The sequence below is a fragment of the Tachyglossus aculeatus genome, chromosome 15 (assembly GCF_015852505.1).
Source record: "Tachyglossus aculeatus isolate mTacAcu1 chromosome 15, mTacAcu1.pri, whole genome shotgun sequence".
NCBI lineage: Eukaryota > Metazoa > Chordata > Mammalia > Monotremata > Tachyglossidae > Tachyglossus > Tachyglossus aculeatus.
Window position 1 is genome coordinate 8,359,461 of NC_052080.1, and position 27,275 is coordinate 8,386,735.

Here is a 27,275-nt window from a genome sequence, read left to right on the forward strand (position 1 = left end):
GAGTTGAAGCCTCATCTTTGAAAAAGAAGAGCAACTTCAATTATACTTCACTATGCCTGAGTGATGCAATACACATTTATATAAAAGGAAATAAGACTGGTAAAGCAGTCCCTTTGCTACCAGAAGGTTTTGTCTTTTCCTTCCCTGAAATTCATGAGCCAGCTTTCAAACACACTTGCATAATGACAAATCAAAATGCTTTAAATGGGATCAATACACAGATTTTTTTCAATACAGATGAGAGGCAGTTGTCAGGTACAGAGCACTGTACTAAGAATTTGGGAGAGTACAATAATGTAGACAAGATGATTTGTGTCTGATCTGATAATATGTTATCTTTGTTTAAATCAAATTATCCTGTTACAAATATTGTGCCACTAGACTAGAAGCTTGTTGCGGGCGGGAAACGTGCCTACCAACTCAGTTATATTGCATTCTCCCAAGCACTTAGTACAGTGCTGTGCACACAGTTCATGCTCAATAAATAAGATTGGCTGATTGATTGAGAACCTGCATAAAGCAAATAGGGCTGGTGGTTTGCATACCACCACTCACACACTCTCATTTCTGCCGGTGGTTTTCCTACTGTGGCTAGGAGGACAACAGCTGGCCAAACCCAACAAGGGCACGTACAACAGTGCCACACTCCCTGAGCCCTTCGGTACTCATGACAACCCCCCTCACACACATACCATTTGTATACAAATCTTTAAATTCTGTTGCTTCCTTCTATATGTAATTTGATAATAATAAGAATAATAACAGTGGTATTTGCAAAGTGCTTACTACATACCAGCACCATACTAAGTACTGGGGTAGTTAAAAGACAAGCAGGTCCTACATGGAGCTCACAGAGTACGGAGGAGGAAGAACAGGTATTGAATTCCCATTTTGCAAGTGAGGGAACTGAAGCACAGAAAATTTAAGTGACTTACCCAAGACTCCACATTAGATAAATGGTGGAGCAAGGATTCATTCATTCATTCATTCATTCAGTCGTATTTATTGAGCGCTTACTGTGTGCAGAGCACTGTACTAAGCTCTTGGGAAGTACAAGTTGGCAACAAATAGAGACGGCCCCTGCCCAACAACGGGCTCACAGTCTAGAAGGGGGAGACGGACAACAAGACAAAACATGTGGACGGGTGTCATGTCATCAGAATAAATAGAAATACAGCTAGATGCACATCATTAACACAATAAATAGAATAGTAAATATGTACAAGTAAAATAGAGTAATAAATCCGTACAAACATATATACAGGTGCTGTGGGGAGGGGAAGGAGGTGGGGGGGAGGAGAGGAAAAAGGGGGCTCAGTCTGGGACTGACAAGGGACAACCTGTGAATCATGACTTCACCACCTGTCTGCCGTGTGAACTTGGGCAAGTCACTTCACTTCTATGGGCCTCATTTACCTCATCTGTAAAACAGTGACTAAGACTGGGAGCCCATTGTGGAACAAGCGATTAGCTTGTATCTTCCCGGGCGTTTAGCACTGTACCTGGCACATTGTAAGCACTTAACAAGAAAAAAAAAAATCAAAACCACTTTGTATACCCAATGCAATCAGTATTGTGACCTTTTGAGCCACCAAACACACCATCAGAGGTGAACTTCACAATCAGCTTTGTCTTCTAATAGGAAGGGCAGCTCTCTACGTGTATATTCCGGCTCCGCCAATTGTCAGCTGTGTGACTTTGGGCAGGTCACTTAACTTCTCTGTGCCTCAGTTACCTCATCTGTAAAATGGGGATTAAGACTGTGAGCCCCCCGTGGGACAACCTGATCACCTTGTAACCTCCCCAGCGCTTAGAACAGTGCTTTGCACATAGTAAGTGCTTTAATAAATGCAATCATCATTATTATTATATCATCAACAGCAGAACCACTGTCAGTATATATTGAACACTTAGAACCCAGGTCTCCTGACCCCTAGACCTGTGCTCTATCCATTGAGCAATGGTGCCTGTATTCCCAATAAATTTTATGCTCGTTGATGGTAGGGATCATGTCTACCAATTCTATAGTATTCTCCTAAATAATACAGTGCTCTGCACACAGGAAGTGCTCAAATACAACTCTTGGGAGAGTATAACTGAACAGAGTTGGTAGATAGGTTTCCCACCCACAATGAGTTTACAGCCTAAAGGGAGAAACAGATAATATAAATCAATCATTTATAATATATAATTTATATATGATATATAATGTATGTGCAAAGCACTGTACTAAGTACTTGCTAGAGTACAATATAACAACAAACAGACCCATTCCCTGCCCACAACAAGCTCTATAAACAAGAAAGCAAGACTACTTCAAACATCAAAAACATCAAAATTAAGACTTCTACAGTATCTCATTAAATCAGTATGAATGCCCTCCCTTTTAGTGTAATTTAACGATGCATTACTGTACTTGATTATGGTTCATAGATATTTCTTTACACACTCAATCAATTTCACATGTCATTTGCATAGTCAGAAAAAATAAGCCCAAAGAATAATGTGCCCTGAACTGGATATTTTCCTCAAGCATAGGAAGTTTCTCTCCTTTCTCCACAATAATCTCTAGAACATGACTACACTGTCTAAAACAGTAAGAAAGTCTAAAGAATGAAGATAGCAATGATCTTCCAACCCAGGTAAACACTGAAATTCATTAATCTCATTATTCATTCGCTTCTGCAATGACTAGTTTGCAAAATACAAGCAAGTTATTTAACAGATGAGGGCTAGAAACTTAACTTGATCTATATAACCCAAGGTCCAGTGGCTTCAGAAGCTTCTATAATGAGCAGCTTAAAATAATTCAGCCTCACTATAAGTGCACTCAATTGCACAGATTAAAAAGCTCCCAAGAGTTCACAAATTGCATTCTGGTTCCTAGATGAGCCTTTACAAATCTATTGAAGGATCTATTATGGGCTCTGCTAAATCAATTTTAATTGGATTGTTTAGAAGGTCCTCTCAGGTTCTCAAGTTATTTTTCCTTTTTCCCAGAAAAAAAATGCTTATTGCAATAATCAGAAAGTTTTGCTTTTACCTTCCAAACGATCTATTTCTGCTTTGTTTTTAATCAAGGGATGCAGTTAGGGAAGCAGGTTTAAATATTTTCTAATCTTCCACTTCTCATCTCCCATGGACCCCACACCTTTAGGAAAGAATAATCAACACTTGTGTTCTGGGGTGAGGCATCTGGTTAGAAAACAAATTAGATCATGTATTATTATGTGGTTGATCATATCATGGCTCTCTATTCCTTGTTTCAGACTGATAGCCCAAATCAGGCACATAAACTATAACTAATAAAAACCCACATCCACCCGAACTAAACACACTTCCATTAAAATGAAAGGAACTTTACTGGTGTATCCAAACATACTGGAAATCAAAGTCCACAATCAGATGTAACAGGCAAAAACATCATGTTAATTTAACTGGTGCCACAGAGTCGATGTTAGGCGCAGCTAAGGCACTTCACCCTGACTGGATTTTAGTTCAAAGCAAAGGATGGAGATAAGAGTAATTTGACTTAAAATAAATTCTTTACAGTTCTTGCCCTGGCTTAAAATTTTTCCCTTGTGATAGAAACCAAGCAAGCTTTCTCCATGTTTGTCCTGGTTCCTACCCAGTTAACAAGGCTTAGTCAAATCAAGAAGAGGCACTGCTCTATGATGTATGCTGCCAGTTTGTTTCTCTTCCTTGATTTGTGCAGATTTCCCACATGGACACAGTGGTTGGTTATGAGCTCATCCAAAAGCCATTCTAGCAGATTGAACAGCACCTCTGGGCAGGATTTGGAAAAATGGATGCAAATATGAAGAAGCAGATGGGGACACTTCCACTTTTTAAGCACAGAGCTTTTGCTATTTATTGACTTTGCCTGGAATTTCACTTACCATCAAGGAAGGTCTAAATACGGGTTCCTCTTGAGAGATAAAAGCTTTCAACTGTTTACAGAGAGACTGCCTAAATCCTTCCTGTTAGTTTGGGAAGCAACATTATGCATTAAAATCGGTGCTAGATTATGGATGAAATATTCAGAGGTTGCTGTTTCTATGACACATAAAATGGTTCATCAGCTTTACAGTGAACACTGTACTAGGAGAGAACCCAAGAGGAAGACAAGAGATCAGGTGAAAATGAAGGGTAAAATGATCTCATAGTACTTTTGGCAATTACAATAGGTCTTCATTTCGATGGAATAAAAGGAAAACTACCCAGTGTGTTAGCCAGAAACTCCTGGTGTGCCAAGGAAAGGATAGGTGAAATATTTCCTAAGGAGAGCCATTTCCGAAACTTAAGTTCAGAAACCAAGCAGCCATAATAGTAACTGGATCATTTCCCCTCTTTTGTTTCTATTTTCATAACAATAATAATAATAATAATGGTATTTGTTAAGCACTTACTATGTGCAAAGCACTGTTCTAAGCACTGGGGAGGTTACAAGGTGATGAGGTTGTCCCACGGGGGGCTCACAGTCTTCATCCTCATTTTACAGATGAGGTAACTGAGGCCCAGAAAAGTGAAGCGACTTGCCCAAAGTCACACAGCTGACAGTTGGTGGAGCCAGGATTTGAACCCATGACCTCTGACTCCAAAGCCGGGGCTCTTTCCACTGGCTACTTAAAAGGCTTTGTCTCAAAGGTAGAAACCCTCACACGCAGAACATTTAAAGAAATGGAAATTCTCAATATAAAACTCTAACCACCAGTGAATGCAAACCATTTGTTCCCTGTGGCTGCCCAGTTTTCAGGATGTGATTAACTAGAGAGATCCTTGAACATGTTCTTGTACATCTACTTAAAGATAAAATCTATTGAAATCTCAAATACTTAAGATCAAATACTTAGTACTTAATCCAGAGAAGCAGCTGGCCTAGGGATACAGCAAGAGTCAGCAGTACCTGAGTTCTAATCCCAGCTCTGCCACTTGTCTGTCCTGTGAATTTGGACAAGTCATAACTTGTCCAAATTCTAGACTGTGAGCCCGCTGTTGGGTAGAGACCGTCTCTATATGTTGCCAACTTGTACTTCCCAAGCGCTTAGTACAATGCTCTGCACACACTAAGTGCTCAATAAATACGACTGAATGAATAACTTCTCTGTGCCTCAGTTTCCTCATATGTAAAATGGGGAGTAAGACTGCAAGCTCCACGTGGAACACGGACTGTGTCCAACCCTATTATCTTGTACCTACCCCAGTGCTAGGTACAGGGCCTGGCACATAGTAAGCACTTAACAAATACCACAATTATTACTATTATTATTATTAATATTGAGATTTTCTAAAGTTACCCTCCAAATGTCCTTTATTCTAGTATTAAAAACATTCAAATTTACCACTGCTCTCAACCTCCAGAAACAAAAAGTACAAGAAAGGATCTTGAGAATTCCAAAATCTAACCAAAAATGATCATCTTATTCAACAATATACATTAAAATGCTGATGTTTTGATGAACAATGACAAAAACTCATAGCAAGTGCTTCAGTGAGAAGTTACTACTCCTTGCTTGAAGATGATAGGAGTGAATTGTTCAACTTATTACAATTATGACCTATGGTGTGAGGACTCAGGGTGGCTACCATGACTTGAATACACTAATAATAATAATAATCTATCCTCTATCTATCTATCTATCTAATCAGGCCACATTGCTCGGGTGAGTCATGTCCATTGCTAAAAAGCAAGAAGAATGCTGCTTTTTAGAAATCAAAAATAGAGTTTCAGCTCCAAAATCCTACGGCACCAAAAGGGGTGGTTTGGTGGCACCAATCATCCTCATGAATACCAGACACCCTTTGACCACACTGTCCCTCCCCGTACTGGAAAGGGACAGAGAAGCTATAAAACAAAATATGCGGCATAAAATTGGATGTATGGCCATCTTATGATATATAACAGATGCCTGTTTGGATGAATCTGTCAACGCACACCTCTCACAAAACAACACATTTCATGCTTCTGATGGGGCAAGCCGAAACCAGACTGCACTTGCCCATGAAATGCCAACCTGCAGAATACTGGAAACCCGACACCAGCCAGACACTTAGCCATTTCTCCCCAGCATTTTGTTAAATAAACTCCATTCTCAGCCCTAAAATTACCAAGTTCAATCTTCATAAAGAAACATTCTGCATTGTACATTTGTCATGGTTCAGCACTTTGGCTCAGAATGCAAATGAAATCCGAGCAGAGAGATGTAAACAACAACTGCACTTTAACTCTGTGAGGTGGTGGCGGTGAGTTAAACCTAATCAGTATAAAAAACGACTTGCTCATGGCCTAAACGTTCAACGTTCACACGTTAGGGAGACAAAACAGTGCCAAATCACTCCATCAAAAGATTTGGGGAACGAGCAATTAACACTTTCCTCTTTTTAGCAGGATCACCTCCCATACGAATTAGAATTTAACGTTTTTCATTTGAAATGCAAATAAATGACACCTAAAGAAAGGAAATTATGCTTGCCTCCAGGATCACAGTTGTAAATGGCAGGAGCTTCCACTAACCCACCGTAATTTGGGAGGACCTTGCTCACCTAAAAGTTTTTAGCTCATTCTCTGTATGATTTCTCAGCTTCAAGGCCTAGAAATATCACTGACATCTTACAAGTGACTCAAGACGACTGTGATCTCCAAATCGAATCTTTCAGGATGACATGGAAGTCCGTTCACAATGACAAACCAATGTTATTACCCGAACTTCATTCCATCTTTTGGATAAAATATGACCATCTGCACATTGGTAGGCGATGTTAATTTTTTTTGCTACCCCAAATTTATAGGGTTGGTCCTAAGAAGGATATTTTGTCTCTAACTTTCAGTTGCAGTTAATAGTGTAAAGTCAAAAAAATAAGTATTAGTTATTTCTTTAGTACACTTTCTCCCCTACATTCCTCTGGGAATGGAAATGCTATCCCAAGAAATTGATTTCTAGGGGATAAAATATGCGGACAGTTTCAAGGCTCTTGGTGAAAAGAATTACAGAAGAAAAAAATCTCCATTCTCTAACCTTATGGAAAAATGATAGGCTTTGAGTTAAAAAAATGAGATTAAAAAATGAGAGATAACTCACAATAAGATCAATTCAAACTATAAAAATTTGGAAGGTCCCAATGGTTACCAATTTTAAAATGGCAGTGGTAAAAAATGAGCAATCGATGTAAGAACCTTACCAACCCCAAATCAAATGATGGACCTTCTTCTCCTGCTCAGTTCTTCCTGTCCCAGAACTGGTGGAGCTCTCATATGTGAATTATAATAATAATAATAATGGCATTTGTTAAGCGCTTACTATGTGCAAAGCACTGTTCTAAGCGCTGGGGAGGTTACAAGGTGACCAGGTTGACCCATGTGGGGCTCACAGTCTTAATCCTCATTTTACAGATGAGGTAACTGAGGCACAGAGAAGTTAAGTGATTTGCCTAAAGTCACACATCTGACAAGTGATGGAGCCGGGATCTGAATCCATGACCTCTGACTCCAGAGCTCGTACTCTTTCCACTGAACCACGCTGCTTCTCCTAATTATACAATGGACACAGCAAATGACTTATTTATCTTATTATTAATAGCTGCACCATCTTTGAAAATGAAGGACATTTATATATATGAGCATTGTATATATTTTCAGCAGAGGGGGTGGCAGGGGAGACAGAGAAAGTGGGTGCTGTAAATAACTACATCACTCATTTTCTAGTGCAGGTAACCACTATTCATCCTCTTCACAAGAGAGTGGAGAGAGCATTGGCCCGGGAGGCAGAGGTTCTGGGTTCCAATCCCAGCTTGGTCATTTAGCCTGACGTGTGATCCTGGGCAAGTGATTTAACTTCCCTGTGCCACAGTTTCCTCATCTGAAAATGGGGATTCAATAAATGGCTCCCCAACACCTTTTTTTTTTTTTACAATGTGCCAGGCATGATGTAGTGGACAGACCACGGCCCTGGGTGTCAGAAGGTCATGGGTTCTGTTCCCAGCTCCATCACTTGTCTGCTATGTGACCTCGGGAAGTCATTTCACTTCTCTGTGCCTCAGTGACCTCATCTGTAATATGGGGATTAAGACTGTGAGCCCCACTTTGGACAGGGACTGGGCCCAACCTGATTTGCTTGTATCCACTCCAGCATACTGTAAGCGCTTAGTAAATACCACAATTATTATTATTATTATTACTAAGTGCTGGAGTAGATGTAAGCTAATCAGGTTGGACAAGGTCCCCATCCCAAGTGGGGCTCACAATCTTAATCCTCACTTTCAGATGAGGTAACTGAGGCTCAGCTGTTAAGAGATTTGCCTGCGGTCCCAAAGCAGACAAGTAGCAGAGGCAGGATTAGAACCCAGGTCCTTAGACTCCCTGGACTGCGTTCTTTCCACTAGGCCAAACTGCTTTTCTCAGGTCTCCCTCCTACTGAGATTGTAAACCCCATGTTGGACAGGGACTCAGTCTGACATTATTTTGTTTCTAATCCAGTGCTTGTTTAGAACATAAGTTTTAAAATACTTATTATAATTATTCACAGACAACAAAAGAAGAACTTGAACAAACAAGTGTGAGACCAAAACTGGATAACAGGGATTCTACAAAATAAAAGGCAAATGCATAATTCCCAATCTACTAATTTATTTACGGTCTCCGATGCCCATGTTTCTGCCCTGATCATTCATTATGGGAACATAATACAGTGGAACAAAAATGGGTAGTAGAGAATTAGACTGTATCAAAACACAAATTCCTGGAAAGCTTGAGCAAATATAGATTCAAACCAATAATCTCATTTCCTAAATTGCTTCAAGTCATTGCTGAAACCCAGTATTTTCTGAAAGGACAGTATATCATGATATGGATCAATCACTTATGGATGCTTGCAGAAAACATAAAACTTATCTCAGGGACATTACCTTGGAAATGGCTTTTTTCTCCTTTTTTGACAAAACAAGGACTTTGAAGAAGCAATTCTGAATTAAGTCATTTCTAGTTTTCTTTCCCATTTCAACTACAAAAGGGGGAAAAGAATCTATGGCAAATATTTTTACCTGGTTCATTCTGTTTGTTCGTTTATGAAAAACAAACTTTTTATTCTCCTTAGTGAAACAGCAGTATCTCAATCAATCCATCAATCAATGGTATTCGGTGATCGCTTACTGTGAGCGTTTGGGATAGTACATTAGAGATAGTTGGTTCAATCTCCCTTCTCAAGGAGCTGACAATCTAGTTGAGGAGACCGTGTTAAAATAAAGTAAAGCCTGGGAAGGCAGAAGAGTGTGAGGATATGGACCTAAATGCTGTGGGGATGGAGTCGGATGAGTATCAAAGTGCTTTGCTGATATAAACCCAAATGCACAGGTAATGTAGAAGAGAGGGAGAAGAGAGAGAGAAGATGCAAGGATAGTCAGAGGAGATATTTGAACCCTCTAATAAGATAACACAGGTATCAAAGGCATTTGAGGGGCCATTTGAAGTGATACAACTTACATTCTGGTAATGAGGTGTACCTGGAAAATAAAGCTTTCAGCTTTTTTTGAGATAGGGATATGTATTTCTGAAAATATACCTTGTGCACAGTGTAGCTGGGGCTGTGGGTTCTATGTTAGAGAAGCAGCGTGGCTCCATGGAAAGAGCCCGGGTTTGAGAGTCAGGAGACGTGGATTCTAATCCCGGTTCCGCTATTTGTCTGCTGTGTGACCTTGGGCAAGCCGCTTAACTTCTGCCACAGTTACCTCATCTGTAAAATGGGGATGAAGACTGTGAGCTCCACGTGAGACAACCTGATTACCTTATATCTCCCCCAGTGCTTAGAACAGTGCTTGGCACCTAGTAAGAGCTTAACAGATACCATTATTATTATTATTATTATTCTGTTGGACTTTTTAGCCACACACGGCCTCCGAAGTGAACTTCATCCATCAGTCAATCCATGTATTTATTGAGCACTTACTCGGTACAGAGCAGTGCACTAAACTCTTGTGAGACTCGCTGGTTCTTCTCAGAAAAGGAAGGACAACTTCTTGTAAAGAGTCCACAAGATGACGATGCAAAGCAGGGGGACCACTCATTTCCTGAAGGATGGGTTTGAGGTAACGGCAGAAAGTGCTGTCTAATAAGAAAAATGTTGATTTTCATATAAGCTGTTTGGAAATATTAACTAAGACAAGAAGGGTCAGTTAAAATAAATATGAGCTTAATCCATCGAATAGTTATGAAGTATTGGATTTCACTTCCAAGAAGACTAATCATTTGCAAAATTCATGCAGAGAGTCATAAAAAGCCATCCATGGCTCTAGTCCTCTGAGTCAAATTGAAAGCCAAAAAAGCCAAGGGCACTCATTAGGTTATTGTGCTTTCATTTACTGACGCAATTTTTCTTCTTCACGCCCGGAGCTGAAGTTAAATATGGAACTTTGACATTTGCACCTTCTGCATCTGAGAGACATGATAAAATCTTTGAAAATAAAAATAATTACTAATAAGTTGCCAAGCGTCCTTGCCAGTTAGAATGATTGGTCATCCCCACCGCTGGGGTCCTGGGCTATCTTTGGCTCTAAATACATTTTACAAAACAATACTGAAGAGTCTCCTGACTTGCATCCTAAGTTTGTCATGGACAGGGAACATCACTCTTTATTGTTGTACTGTACTTTCCCAAGTGCTTAGTACAGTGCTCAGCACATAGTAAGTGCTCAATAAATATGACTGACTGAATGAATAATCATTTTAATTTTCCAAATGACATATTTAAGACAGAATTTAGTTAAAGGTCTTTCACAAAGACCTGTACAGGATTAGCAAAAAGGGCACAGATGTCAAAGAAAAACACTTTTGGGGGTGAAATCTGGGGTCATTAATATTATTTATTTTTATATTATTTGATGTCACTTTTAAATCTGGCATTTCTTTAAAGAGCTTCATCACGAAGAAGGGGGCAGGCAGGGGTAACCCAATGAGCTGCGGTCATTCTCTGTCGGAACCAGATGTACACAAATGGAGAATGAGGAATGAGAATTAGGGCTGTAAGTGGAATATTTAAATGGTAGTTGCATGCTACTTTATCGCAGAGGAGTGAACCATAGTGCCAAACTGATAGCAGAATCGCTATCGGCACATACTCAACACTCCATCCACGGCACGTCCCCTCCCTTCAAAACCCTGCTCTTTGCCCAGAAAAATAATAATAATAACTGGGTGCTTGTTAAGTGCTTACTATGTGCCAACTACTGTACTAAGCCCTGCGGGCAGATACAGTAGAATTGCGGTGGACACAGTCCCTGTCCCACATGGGATTCATAGTCTTAAATGGAAGGCAGAACAGGTATTTAATCGCCGCTTTACAGATGAAGAAACCGAGACACAGAAATGTAAAGAGATTTGCCCAATGTCACACTGTAGGCAAGTGGCAGAGCAGGCCACATAGCACAAGACAAACAGGGCTGCTTCTCTCCCATTTTAATTCAGTGGCTTCATCTAACCAGGCGGAACTAAACTCAGTTCCTCCCCAACGCCCATTCCTTTACAGAGTGGAAAAATCAAATTCAACAGTAGGTATTTCACTGCTATTCCATTCTTCCCATAGCCCACCCTGCTGCCTCCCTTTTTGGGAGATTCATTTTATTTTAAAAACATCTAGACATCCAAATCCTCCTTGCAGCACCTTTCAGGATAGTGCTCCCTTTGATTATTTATCTGTCATAAAATTTTCTGGAGGGCTGGATTTAATGTAGTGAAACAGAAATAAGCTGCCATTAATCATCCCAGGCTGACTGAAATGGTGTTCTCTCTGGGCCTAATGTACCCTCATACCCACAGGGACATGTGCGCTGTTATCAGAAACATTTCAAGGTATTTATGAAGGCATCAGATACAAATTTTGATGCCTAAAAAGCAACATCATTAAGTTTACCACTCAGATGCAGAGATGAAAAAATGATACTTTCCCTCTCATTTTATCTCATTTTATCTTGTTTTTAGCACAGTAATTAAAAGCTGAGACAACGGCCCTATAAACCACACAGTGGAAAGTGAAAAAATACATACAAGAATATTTTTCAATCTACTAACGCGCTATCTTTTCAAGACCCACTTCTAATCGCCAGTGGTAATTTCTTTGTGGCGCAACTGGTAACGGCTCTCTGAACGTTTCTCTCAATGTATTTACCCAGGGCTCAAAAAAGTCTTACCGGCATTTACTATAACCTCAAAGACCCTAATTTCATGCCAATCAACTTCACGCATTTCCATGTTCAGCCCACTTTTGCTGGGTCACACTGCAGCTCGTTTCCTCTCTGTAATTTATAATGTGTGAGGCAAACAGGCCAGTCTTCTAGGGGATTTCATGACATATAAAAAAAAATCACCACAGCTTTGTTTCAAACCCAAAGAATAAGTTTATCCTCCATCTATACTCAAAATAAATAGGAGTAAAGTAATCCAACTGGACAAATGACCAGCTACTACTCGCAAAACAGAAAAGTACTAGCTAAATCCCAGAAAGCCTTCTGGATCCTCTCTGGCAGGTCTGTGCAAGACTGAGATCCCTTTAAAATGCACACCCAATATCCATTCACACCCGCTCTGCTAAGTGATACACAAATTTTTCTCAGTCCAAGATACTGAATAAGCCATTTAATCTTAAGTGTGCCAATCACTTTGCTCCTTCAAAAAGTTTTGGATCCAAATGGATCATTTATGACTTTCTCCCAAAGTCATCTGGGAGCATATTATTTCACTTCTGAGAGTTTTCAACTGAGCTGAGCTCGTTCATACGTCATAAGATGAGCATCTGATCACTTGGCCTCCCTAGGAGGGGTTGGGTTTTTATTCAGTCAACTGGCAATGGCAACTGGGCATGTCACTGACTGCATAAACAGAGTTTTGATTCCCTCTAGACCCAAAATCCTAGATGAATAAGGGAAGTAAAGGGCTCGCCAATCTCTTGAAAGCTGCCTGAGCTGAGTGGGGCACAACTGAGGCTGCTTTTCCTTTTGGACAGCAAGACTTGGATTTTATCAATTGGAATTTAATTTCTCTAGGAAGCAGCCTAATTGCAAAAGAGCACTGTAAACTTGCCTTGTAGTTCCTCTCCCACATGCTCACTTCACCACAAACTTTTCTTATACCTTCCAACCTCTGCTTTACTTGGCTCTCTTTAAAGATGCATTGAAGGTGCTTTCTCAAAAATTATCACCAAGCCTGAACTCTGGTTTATTGACAAAGGTAAAGCTCTAATAAAAACAAGAGTGCTTTTATCAGAGGGACACTTCCCAGTTTGGGTATACTTTCATTTCACCAGAGTGATTCATGTTTTTGGGGAGAAACTGCAATATTGGTGACAATCTACACATGAAAGACAAAATGATGTGAAACAAACAATGCGTCTTAGCTGTGGGAGGCAGTAGCAGTGCTAGGCTCCCCGGGTGTGCAGAAGATAAAAATGAGACAACTCTCAGAGAACAGAGGGCTCGGCAGGATGGTGTCACCAAGATGCAGATATGAAAATGGAGTCAGGCATTTGGGGAAAGAAATGAAATACCGCAGCCAGGGAAACTATTTTATATGGACACATTGTGGAAAGAATTGTCATTCACACAACTGTCTTGGTCACAACTGCAGGTAGGCATCCCCTTAACACTAAACTGGGAATCATCATGGCCTAGTGGAATAATAATAATAATAATAATGATGGCATTTATTAAGCACTTACTATGTGAAAAGCATTGTTCTAAGCACTGGGGAGGTTACAAGGTGACCAGATTGTCCCATGGGGGGCTCTCAGCCTTAATCCCCATTTCCCAGATGAGGTAACTGAGGCACAGAGAAGTGAAGTGACTTGCCCAAAGTCACACAGCTGACATTGGCGGAGCCGGGATTTGAACCCATGACCTCTGGCTCCAAAGCCCGGGCTCTTTCCATTGAGCCACACTGGAAGAGCATGGGCCTGAGAGCCAGAGGACCTGGGCTCTTACCCTGCTCTACCAGTTGTCTGCTGTGTGACCTTGGGCAAATCACTTAACTTCTCTGTGCCTCAGTTTCTTCAACTGTAAAATCAATCAATCAATCATATTTATTGATTATATATGTTTGTACATATTTATTTATTTATGTTGCCAACTTGTACTTCCCAAGCGCTTAGTACAGTGCTCTGCACACAGTAAGTGCTCAATAAATATGATTGATTGATTGATTGATAAAATGAACATCCAACACTTGTTCTCACTCCTACTTAGTCTGTGAGCCCCACGTGGGAGAGCAGTTGTGTCCAATCTGATCAACTGGTACCTACCCCTGCACTTGGAACAGAATAGTGCTTGACACATAGTAAATGCTTAACAAATACAATATTAAGAAAATAAACACTAAATGTGATAGCTGTTAAGCACTTAACTATGTGCACAGTACTGAAGTAAGCACCAGGGTTGATACAATATAAGCAGACCAGACACAGCCCCTGTCCCACATTGGACTCACAGTCTCAAAGGAAGACAATCAGGTATTTAATCTCCATTTTACAGGTGAGGTAACTAAGGCATGGAGAAATTAAATGACTTACCCAAGGTCACCCAGCAGGCAAGTGGAAGAGCACATTCAATACCATCTTCTTCAACCCCAAGAAACATGCTGCTTCTCAGCCTCGCTTAGGATTTCTTTAAACCTAGCACAACCATCCTGAGCATGTCTGCATAAACACACAAGACTCTCAGAATGGCTAAGGGAAATGGATTTCCCAGCTGCCAGTGCACAGAGACAGAGTATCCCCATAATTTGCCATCTTCTTGATTAACACATTTCAGAAGGACATTCAATGGCAAGATTTAATTGCCAGAACCACATCTGAAGTTAAAACACCAGTAGGTCACATGCCCCTCCTGCTTTCTGACATATTCTAATTCTGCTGCACCATGTGGGCAGCCCTTAAGCATGATTTTTTTCCATTGCATGAACTCCACCTGGGGCAGAAGTAGCCCTCTGGCATCATCAGATGGTCACTTCATGGATTGAACATTTGCTGCCCTGATGCATTTTCTAATAGTGACCCAAAAACTATATGGTTTGTGCTGGCCGTTCTGGACCAGATATTCTGCACGGGGTCAGAAGCAATGTGGCCCTCTGACAAACTGCTAAGCTTAGGGTTAGGAGCACTTGGATTTGTTCTGGATCTATGGCAACCTTCTCTCAGTGACTCAGTTATCCAAACTTTTAAAGCAAGGTATTATTATAATAATAATGATGGTATTTGTTAAGCGCTTACTATGTGCAAAGCACTGTTCTAAGCGCTGGGGAGGTTACAACGTGATCAGGTTGTCCCACGGGGGGCTCACAGTTTTAATCCTCATTTTACAGATGAGGTAACTGAGGCCCAGAGAAGTTAAGTGACTTGCCCAAAGTCACACAGCTCCCCAGTATCATTGCAAGGACTGGATTTTGCCCACAAAAAACTTGAAGCTCTGCATGAATGTATGTCCTTTAAATATGACAATTGCATTTATAAGACCCTTGCAAAAGTTAAAGTAACCACATGTATTCAATTACTGACTTCATGCCTTTATCCCAAAATTATTACAATCTCTAATGACAGGAGGCTGTAGCCAGAAAACTGCTCTCAGTGAATAGAACCATTCTTTTAACTGATGGAGAAAGGAATGACTTCCCTGAGTAGAATGACTGACACCGAATAGAAAAGAAACTTTCCTTAATATAAAGCATCATTATTAGTGTTCATCAAGAATCAAACTGCTTTCAGACATCTTTGAAATACTTGCCGAATCTTCTTTCCTTTACTTTGCTACGGGAGTCAACATAATGCTAACAGCAGATAAAGCCACATTTAAAGATACACAAGAGAAAAATATTCTACTTTAACATAAAGCAAATCGCCTATTCACTACCTTATTAGTTCACCTGCTTGCATCTTTGTCAACAGTGGTCAAAGACTCAGAATGACAAACACAAATTTACTTCAGCAACTAACTCTGGGAACTTGCCATGTTACAGAAGTTTTCAATCGTTTTATTCAAGCCAGAATTCACAAATACAGGGGATTTATTACCTGAGAGAATGGTAATAGTTATGTAATAATCCCCTCTATTTGCTTACTAACACATACAAACACAATCCAAAGGAAGTCAGAATGCTTATGATCACTGTCAAAAGCGAACAAGAAAAGGAAAATGATGAAAGATGTAGCACTTGATAGTCTCAAAGGTATCTCAAGCCATGTATCAAATTTGTATTTTTTCAGTGGAAGAAAAAGTCAAAGATGTTAAGACTCTTTCCCTTGCATAACTACATACCTCCTGTACCTAAAAAGCTTCCAGCCAGCTGACCGTTGCTATATCAGAGACAAGAAAATATTCCCTTTTTCTTCTTCTCCCTCAAAGAGATAGCAAATGCCATAACAATGCTGTAATCGTAATGCCTTCCCCTTCCCTCTTTTCTCAAGTTTCCTTCTAAACTAAACCTCCTTCGTCCCTCCAAAGCACGCATACACACGACAAAAGGCTGTGAAACAGCAACGTTCACGGAAACATAATGAATCCCTAATCAGCTAGTTCTATCGCTTCTCAAATGAGACAGTGGGGGAATCATACATGTTAGGAAATCATTCAGTCTGAAAACTGTTACATGCCAGGACCTCTACTGAGAACACCTACTTACTTATGCCAAATGTTTCACTAAACTAGATCTTCTGAACCAGGTAATAACCAATAGCACTGTTAGTGTCACTGGCTTGAACGTGATCGCCCAACTGAGCAGATGTAAATATAGAGCTGTCACTGAAATGGGTTGAATAAACACACAGGTTCCCCCTTATTTATGGTAAAAGAAGATGTAAGCCCAACATGTAAATGGACTTGTACTGTGAAGAAAACACTAATAGAATCAGCTGATTTATTTTGCCCTTCTGACCAGATAATTGCCTTTATATTCCCTGGGAAACCATGTATAGAGAACACATTAAACTCTCAATCCACCCTCTTGCCATTATAAATCTTTGAAAAGGGCCCAGCCAATCAAACCAGTGATTTACTCAGCTTGCGAGCCAAGCTTATACTAATAAAGGTCTCATGTCTAAATGCACGAGGAGACATTTAAGCAGCTTGGAGGTTTTCTTAATATTCTTTTATAAATGCAGCACATTGTAAATGGATAAAGAAGATGAGACAGCACTTATTAAATGGAATTTTTTATTAAGCAAGTGACATTTGACTCCTGAACTTCGCCCCTTTAGAATAACTGTTTCTTCTAAGGAGTTAAACAAAACGCAGTCACTCACTGAAAAATAATCCACAGAAATCCTGTAGATTTGGGTTTCCAAATCCAATCTGAATGCCATTTCTTTCTGCATCAGGAAAAAACAGTCTCCTCATAGCAGTGAGCTCTGGGAGAGAACATTTAATGCTAAAATTCCCGCTGGCACTGTGAGATATAAGTTGTTTGCTTCCTGGTGGACAAAGTTTTATTTCCAAAAAAAAAAAAATTTCCCACCCGCCAATTTAAAATAACCCCTTTTTCATTTCTAGTGGTTGCGGTGGACAAAATATTTTTCTCTCGTGCAAATGCTCCTGCTCATCATGTAGAAAAACCACAACTTCTAAAGCCAATTGCAACTTTTTAATCACCCTCTCTGCAGGATGAAGTCAAGAAGATAGTCGGGAAAAAACCCCATGCACTGTCCCCCGTTCGCTTTACCTTGTGGTTACCGGATTCAGTTAATTGTCCTTACTGAAGTGTCCAGTAGAAATGCAAGCTGAGCCAAGTACCGCACCCAAGAGAGACATCTGACTCCACTTCATGGCATCACTCGATGCAGTATGGATGAACTGGTCAAGTTCGGGTTCACTAACCTATACGGTTGCTTTTTATGCCACACAACCCCGTTACCCAGTGTGACAGAAGAAATATTCCTCGGATATTTTTGAAAGGCAAGAAACCGCAGAAGTCTTGCATACAATCGCTTTTTATTCCAACTGTAGCAAAGTTAAAGCTGCAGTGCTGAGAGAAAAAAGAAAGGGAAAAGCAAAGAAAAATAAAGCACAAACTGCTCCTCTGGGTTATCCTTGTCTTCCGGCAACATTCCCGCAGCAGGGTAGGTAACAACAGGTGAAGGCATTTATGAAGAGCTGAACTTTCGGCAAAAAAGAAGTCCGGGGGAACTGAAACAGGACCTATGCTCTGCAGCAATCTGTGATCCTATCAATGATTCTTTGAAGTGCACCTCCGGTGCACACTAGGGCCAGCAAATAAACATCCAATAAACAGCCCAGAAACCGGCAGACAGCTTAACCTTTCTCCTATCTTTAAAAATGACAGACTGTTCTCTGTTTGCTCAAGACTCCTTTTACCAACATTCAATTTGAATGAGCCAGTGCGAATGCACTGCTCATCCTCTCAAGAGAACAGGATGCATTTATGTGAAACCTGAGGAGAATGCCTAATGGTGAAACATACTCTGCATCTCCAATGAGCTTTTATTACAGGCTCTCTTACATTTCACTGCATGGATCACTGCTTGCAACCACGGCACTGTATGGGCATTTTACACACCCACGCACACACCCACTTGTTATGCACTTACTGTGTGCCAAGCGCTGCACTAAGCACCGGGGTGGATACAAGATAATCAGGTAGGACACACTCCCTGTATACTTGGGGCTCAAAGTCTAAGTAGGAGGAATTACAATTTAATCCCCATTCTACAGATGATGAAACTGATGCACAGAGAAGTTAAGTGACTCGCCCAAGGTCACCCAGCAGACAAGTGACAGGGCCGGGATTAGAACCCAGCCCCTTTGGCTCCCAGGTTCATGCTCTTTCTGGAAATGATTCATCACAGACCATCATCATCATCATCAATCGTATTTACTGAGCGCTTACTATGTGCAGAGCACTGTACTAAGCGCTTGAGAAGTACAAATTGGCAACGTATAGAGACAGTCCCTACCCAACAGTGGGCTCACAGTCTAAAAGGGGGAGACTCTTTAAAACCAAGTTTTAAAGCACCAAATTCAAGCAACACAAACACGCTACAAAAGCCTGGCTACGTATACTGTTCTTAAATGTGATTCCTAGACACTGAATAGCAATTTCAATCCGATGTACACCCAAGGCTATGTGAAAGAAAGAAAGCCTGGGAAAGCAAAATACTCTATCATATTAAAACACTACCCAGGAAGTTTACAGTTTCAAAGTCTTCAGCACTATGTATGCAGCAAAAAAGATTGTCTAAATCTTGAATATCTTACATACATATCCAGGCATTCGTGAAATGACTATCCTTATTCCTTGTGGTGTACTCTCACCTATTTACCTATTCTCTTCTATTGAGATTTTCTATCTTTTAACAGTGCAGAGGAAACTCCCCCTACTACCCCACCCCCAAACACCTTCCAGTGGACAGCGAACTGCCCTGCCGGACCAAGGCAGGAGCAAACCTTAGTCAATCAATCAATCAATCGTATTTATTGAGTGCTTACTGTGTGCAGAGCACTGTACTAAGCACTTGGGAAGTACAAGTTGGCAACATATAGAGACGGTCCCTACCCAACAGTGGGCTCACAGTCTAGAAGGGGGAGACAGAGAACAAAACCAAACATACTAACAAAATAAAATACATAGAATAGATATGTATAAGTAAAATAAATAGAGTAATAAATACATACAAACGTATATACATATATACAGGTGCTGTGGGGAAGGGAAGGAGGTAAGGCGGGTGGGATGGAGAGGGGGAGGATGGGGAGAGGAAGGAGGGGGCTCAGTCTGGGAAGGCCTCCTGGAGTCAAGTATCATCATCATCATCAATCGTATTTATTGAGTGCTTACTATGTGCAGAGCACTGTACTAAGCGCTTGGGAAGTACAAATTGGCAACATATAGAGACAGTCCCTACCCAACAGTGGGCTCACAGTCTAAAAGGGGGAGACAGAGAACAAAACCAAACATACTAACAAAATAAAATAAATAGAATAGATATGTACAAATAAAATAAATAAATAAATAAATAGAGTAATAAATATGTACAAACATATATACATATATACAGGTGCTGTGGGGAAGGGAAGGAGGTAAGATGGGGGGGATGGAGAGGGGGACGAGGGGGAGGAGGGGGAGTCAAGTAGGCTATAGTCGCCCAGCCCCAGGTTGGCAGCGGAGTCTTCCTGGAGGCATTTATTAAACGTTTACTATGTGCAAAGCACTGTTCTAAGCGCTGGGGAGGTTACAAAGTGATCAGGTTGTCCCATGGGGGGCTCACAGTCTTCATCCCCATTTTCCAGATGCGGCAACTGAGGCACAGAGAAGTTAAGTGACTTGCCCAAAGTCACACAGCTGACAATTGGTGGAGCCGGGATTTGAATCCATGACCTCTGACTCCCAAGCCCGTGCTCTTTCCACTGAGCCACGCTGCTTCGGGGAGCTCACCCCCGGGCAGCCCAGACACCTCTCTCTGTAGCTAAGAGGGAGTTGGGTTTCGACCACAGGTAACATACTCTCCAAAGCACTTAGAACAGTGCTCTGCACATAGTAAGTGCTCAATAAATACCATTGACTGATTGCGTTTGTGATTTGGGAAAGTCTCTGAGAAAATAGAAAATCACAGTAATGACACCCGACCTCATTCAACTGGTGGGAGATTAATTTGCTATATGTAAAAGACTTTGAAGACACAAATCACATTAGCCCATCGCATTCCATGACACTTTACAAAACTGCCAATTAACACGGAGTGGCTAATACCCAGGCCAGCTAAAATAACACAACCAGATCAAATTGTGTTTGCACCTATCTCATTTCATATGCCAATTATTTCCATGTGTTCTAAACTATTAACTGAAATGATAAATGTAACATTGTTGCCCAGCCCATCTTTTCCTATTTGCAAGGGCCTGCATGTTACTGGACTCATTTTCTGCTTTTGCTCTAGCAAAAAATACATTTTCCAAAATGGCGTTCAAATAGAATACTAACATCATCAATGGCCAATTCGAGAGTTAATGGTTTCACTTCTGCTAGGATGTAGGTCTTGGTCTTTCCCCAAGGACCTAAAATAGTTGGTAGGTTTTTTTCACCAGCTCTGAGATACAAAAAGTTTTGTTTTTTGGATTATTGGCAGGACAATCTGTCCTGCTGGCATTTTGGCTTTGTTCAGATGAGAATTAATAATGCTTTATTGTCAGTGGAGCCTGGTGTCTTCTGAATGTGAGAAGGCACAGCTCTAAAAGTGTTCTTAGAGCCAATTTAAGCAACACTGAGAAATGGAAACCCAGATGACTCAAAATGCACGAAGCATGTCCTAACGAATCTCTATAATTGATTGTCTTGGCCTGAAGCTTTGAAGGACACATGTGACTGGGATTCCACACTTCGTGCTGATCCGACTATCCTAAAATTTCAGTAATTATCAAATGTAATGCATAAAGGCAATGTAATCTTAACTTTGAAACCCAGGATAAAACACTCAAGGGCTCTTGAAGATAGCTCCTTTTAAGGAGGAATTCTAATATTCCCTTCCGTGATGGCCTCTGAGTAGTGAGACAGATGCTTCAGCCTGTGGAGACCTCTGGTTTAGCATTTGGGGTCTTGGCGGGTTGAAATTGGCAAAGAAAAACAAATGCACTCCCCATCTTCAGAGTCTTACTAAAATCACACTCCGCCAAGAGGTTTTCTCTAAGTCCTCATTCCCCTTATTTACCCTCCCTTCCGTATTATTTCCCTTATTTGTCCTTCCATTTATATCTATGCATTTGGGTCTGTACCCCTTAAGCACTTAGATTTTCACTCCACTCCCACAGCACTTATGAACAAATGCATCTGAAATTTATTTTAACATCTGTCTCCCCATCTAGACTGTAAGATCCTTTTGGGCAAGGATCATGTCTACCAATTGAGAAGCAGCATAAGCCAGTGGATAGAGCATGGTTCCTGGGAGTCACAAAGACCTGGATTCTAATCCCGGCTCCACCACTTGTCTGCTGTTTGACCTTGGGCAAGTCACAACTTCTCTGTGCCTCAGCTACCTCATCTGTAATATGAAGATTAAGACTGTGAGCCCCATGTGGGAAGAGGACTGTGTTCCAAATGACTGGCTTGAATCTACCCCAGTGCTAAATTCAGTGCTTAGCATATAGTAAGCACTTAAGAAATGCTATAAAAAACTACTGTATTGTACTCTCCCAGGTTCTTGGTACAGTGCTCAAAAACTACCAATAATTGGGTGTGACGGGCAGTAAGACCTGCTCTGTGCTCAGTTCCCAGTTCACTCCATCTCCTGGAGCTGCAAAACCCTGACGACTCCAAGCATCTCATTCATTCATTCATTCAATCGTATTTATTGAGCGCTTACTGTGTGCAGAGCACTGTACTAAGCGCTTGGGAAATCTCTGCATCGCGAATGATCCGTATTGGGGACTGGCCAGTTCTCCATCCACAGGATGACCTGGAAAGGTTGGAGGTCAAGAAAGCCCAGAGAAGGGGAGGGTCAGCTACAGCATAAGCATCTTGTGGGCAGGGATCATGTCTACCAACTCTATTGTACTCTCTCAAGGGCTTATATTACTTATATTATATTATATTATATATTATATTACTTATATTACTTAATATTACTTATTACTTATATTACTTAATTACTTATATTACTTATATTGTACTCTCTCAAGGGCTTATTGTACTCTCTCAAGGGCTCACGGTATATGCTGATTCTTGGAGAATCAATCAGAACATTATATGTTGCCAACTTGTACTTCCCAAGCGCTTAGTACAGTGTTCTGCACAGAGTAAGCACTCAATAAATATGATTGCATGAATGAATGAAATGCACCCAGTAAAGTGCTTAATAAATATTTCTGATTGATTCTCCAAGGGTCAGCCTATACCATGGCCAAAGGGAGTGATGCCGCAGTGTGGCACATAATGTCACTCAGTGCTTCTCAACCAATCAGTGGAGTTTCCTCATGGCCTCTGTTGCCTGTCAAGACAGGAAACCTGAATCCTCTATCCAAAGAGAAGCAGTGTGGCTCAGTACAAAGAGCATGGACTTGGGAGTCAGAGGTCATGGGTTCGAATCCCAGCTCCACCAACTGTCAGCTGTGTGACTTTGGGCAAGTCACTTAACTTCTCTGGGCCTCAGTTACCTCATCTGTAAAATGGGGATTAAGACTGTGAGCCCCACGTGGGACAACCTGATCACCTTATATCCTCTCCAGCGCTTAGAACAGTGCTTTGCACATAGTAAGCGCTTAACAAATGCCATTATTATTATTATTATTATGAAATCCCAGGGCTCACCACAAGAAATGCTATATACTCATTTGACTATCAAGAAGCATAAGAAAATCAGCAAGGCCCAAGTGGGTCAGGAGACCTGGGTTCTAATCCTGGTTCCACCAAGTGTCTGTTTGTCTCAATTTCCTTATCTTTAAAATGAAGATTAAATACCTGCTCTCCCTCATATTAGACTACAAGCGCTGTGTGGGATATTGACTGTGTCCAAACTGATTATCTTGTAGCTTTACCCCAGCTCTTGGCCCCAGGTTTGAATATTGCAAATCCTTAACAATACACAATTATCATCATCATCATATCATTATTATTACTATTGTTATTGATAATAATACTAAAATTAATACGGTCCCTCCTTACTCCCCCAAAAGAGGAATTTTGAGTTATTCCACTACAATGAGCACAGAGTGTGCTTGGATCTGATTTCATTCTTTCTTTTTTTTTCCATAATTCTTTCTTCTCTTCCTTCCAAATCCTCTCTGCCCCAAAACTTCTCTTCCCACCTCGCTTCTTTGCATCACCAGTTTGCCTAGTTCTGCTGTCGAAGTTCTTAATAAGAAAGTACATAGGGAGACATTTAAAGAAGAGACAGTAAAAACGTTCTTCCAGCAGATTTACAACCCAAGCAAGAGACGTTTAAATGCCCATATAAATTATCACTATACTCTGACTGATTTGCATTTCAGAGACCCTTCTCCCTTTTCTTTTGAGGTCAAATTTTGAAAGACTGGAAAAGGTCGAAGCAGGCATGCTTCAGATTCCAGCCCTTTCCAGTGAAACAGCTTTTCCTGCACATGGGGCAAACCCTTGGAGGAATAACTCCCCTGAAGCCAAATGCACTTCTTTAAAGCACAATCTGCCAGAACTTATGCTACAATCACTCTCCATGGGCACAATTTTCTTAACCATACTGGCAGCCAAAAAAGGATTTTTATCTTTGCAAATGTTATATAATCTAAGCAGGTAGACACAGCTTTGACTTACACACTACTTTCACATTTTTACATCCTCCTCCTCCTCCTTACCCATTGTATTTACGGAGCACGCATATCATGCAGAACACTGTTAAGTTGCTGTGGGGAACTACAAAAGGACCCTACAGCATGTTCCTTCAGTGTTTGAAAAATAGAGTTAAACCTGAAAAAAATCCCAAAATATGTAATTTTAAGATGCTGTTTCTTGCAATATCTCTCCTGCAAAAATATGGTCAATTTACACATCCACCCTAATTCTGCTGCATCATAACTTTTTTTCCTAAGACTTTTTTTCCTTCCTTCTGACACCTAGGGTTAGTTTCCACTTATTTCTTGGCGTAACGTCATCATTCTTCTGCTCTCACCACCAGACGGAGATCTGGATACTGACGAGCTTGGGGAGGATGCTGGACTCCAGCCCCTAAATTAAGGAAGGCTGCCCTATCAGATATGGATAATGCCAATGGCTAAACCAACACTTGGCATGTGCAGATGCCAGGAAGGAATCTTATTATTGAAGGAAACACTGCTAGGCAGTTGTTGTTCGAACATTAATCTGTGGGCAACACCATCACTGGGTTAGACTGATGAGCCAAACAGCCCACTGTTCTGCCTTGAACAGTGGCAACAGAATGCCTGAAACAAATACATGATGATGACCTTTCTTGCCAATCCTAAAATAAAAGCCAAAATTAAACAGTCAAGCTTTTGCCATTTAAACCTGAAATTTTTTTAAAAAGTCTGATTACTCCCAAGTTTACGGTACTTCCAAAATCTTGACCCTACTGAGGATGGATATTTTTCAACCATTCAGTTTGGAGATACTTTGATTTAGATTTTAATAAATGTAGACCTTTTGAATGTCAGCAATTCACGTCTAGCTGTCTGATTTGGAATTATCTGCTCATCTTCTTATCGAGATAAATGAACCCCTTGGGCCGGATGCTTTGTTTTTATACTAAAAGACAGGATTTCCACTATGATGTGGCTATAAACGATACTGGGGAAGCTCACTATAGAGAAGGATTACTAGATAACAATTAAATGACCCAGAAGACCTATTTTTGTGATCTTCTTGATTTACCCATTCCTTTTCAATGAAGTAAAGGAATTTACATTAGCAATGTGTCCACTCAAGGCCCTCTCTCTCAGCATAGTATGTTGTTTTTAGCTAATCAGCTGTGGTTAAATGTTTTAAATCTACTGACAAAATAAATAGCACTAGGAAGAAAATTAAAAGTATTCTCTCTTTCTGAAAACAACCCCACCCCCCCGGCCTACAAAAACAGAGAAACATGGGAATGATTCCCCCTTCTCTCCTCTGTGTAAAAACTTGGTTCCATTTGCTTAAAAGAAGTTTGGGGTGCATAACTCAAACCAAGTCTTCTTCTCTTCCTACTGATTCTATTAGAGTCATTTCCACTCAACCCCTTTAATTCATTCCCTCCTCAACACTGCTGTATCTTGTACGTCATCTCAGGCTACTAAGATACAAGGCAGAGGAGTGAAACTGTCTAGACATTTCATTAACTACAAAAAAAATAATTCATGAGCACTGAACTCTTATTAGGCTTGGCAGTATCTCTTTACTCGATCCACTGGTTTAAAGGAATTGGCTTCCTCCATCTTCAGAATCATAATTCTTGTTAAGTATCTGACTTCGTAAATATGCAGCTCTAACAGTTGGTGAAGATGATGAAGAACAGGATTTTAAGGCAGAGTAATGGAGCTGGCTGATGAGTCATTAGTTCATTGGCCCCTAGATTGGCCAGAACCTCTCAACAAAGTTGATGGCAATTTGCTTCTCGCTTCACCTTTCAAGTTTCTCTCTGATAGCAGACAGGCCCATAAAAATACCATCTTTAGAAAGCTAACAAAATGAACTTTCTTTTATGTAAATCTATATACAATATATTTATGTAGGCATATGTACCACGCAAATAATCATGTTGGTCTCTTGATTGCATATTTGGGTCAAGACTCTTCATAATTTGAATGTGTAGCACATGCATACTACTTCCTTGTTGAGCCATTTGGATTGAAGTTTCAGCCAGAGTCCACTGAATAGTTTCTGGGTGGCTCTCTACTCTTGAAATTGTCATTCCCTGTATTCACATGATGATTTTCTCCCTGAGAACCCCAGGATTTAATGCTGCCTGGTAGCTCCACTGCTTTGATGTTGCATGATTCAGACCTCATGTGAGTCTCCAAATTATGTTCTTGGCCTATCAAACCAGTAGACGTACCATTCATTCATTCATTCAATCGTATTGAGTGCTTACTGTGTGCAGAGCACTGTACTAAGCGCTTATGCCCCACTACTGTTCCAGGCAGGGAGAGAATACTCATTTTACAAGACAGCACCAGCAGGTTATTCAAAAAGAAGAGGAATCCAGTCGATAATAACTCTGATCAGAAATCCATCCTGAAACAGCTAGTGACACCTGGTTGAAGGGCTGACCAAAATAACTCGACAAGATACAGTGGGATCACGGCAAACGTATTCATTATTGGTGGGGAAAGTCTATACATTAACAAATAGAGAAAAGAAGAGAAGAGAGCATAATGAGAGCCTAGGATGTCCATCATATCCTTGACTAGGATCATTTCCCAATTATACGGTTGGCTCCTCAAGTCCATTAGTGGTATTTACCGAGCACTTACCTTGTGCTGAGCACTGCGGGGACTATCTTTTATTAGACTTACCCAAGAGCCTAGTACAGTGCTTTACAAAGAGTGAGCTCTCCCATTCTACTGACAGGATGAATGTGCAGGTGTGTTTTATCAAACCACTAGATGATGATACAACTTTCATTTAGATTGTCCTTCAGCCTGCAGGTGCAGCTACTATGGCAGAAACTGGCAGTGACTCAGCCTCTGAACTTCCTCACTTCCCAACTCTTCCAAGTTTCTGTTTAAAAAAGAGCCATTTCAATGCTTTCTGCATTCCAAGCTGGTCTCTGCTACTACTGTTTTTCAGCAAATCACAACTAAACCACAATTTGGAAGCACACTGTCTTTCAAATTCT

General features: G+C 40.7%; 1 protein-coding gene across 3 annotated transcripts in view; it reads right to left on the minus strand.

The window, feature by feature from the left end:
* FRMPD4 (FERM and PDZ domain containing 4) overlaps nt 1-27,275 on the minus strand; it is a 254,040-nt gene that overhangs the window by 139,480 nt on the left and 87,285 nt on the right. Inside the window, exon 1 of one of the 3 annotated variants that reach the window (XM_038757340.1) lies at nt 17,684-18,277. The exons of the other annotated variants lie outside the window; for them this stretch is intronic. The gene's annotated coding sequence lies outside the window, so the exon portion shown is untranslated. Of the gene's footprint in view, nt 1-17,683; nt 18,278-27,275 lie in introns of those variants that run through there. 3 annotated transcript variants of the gene reach the window in all.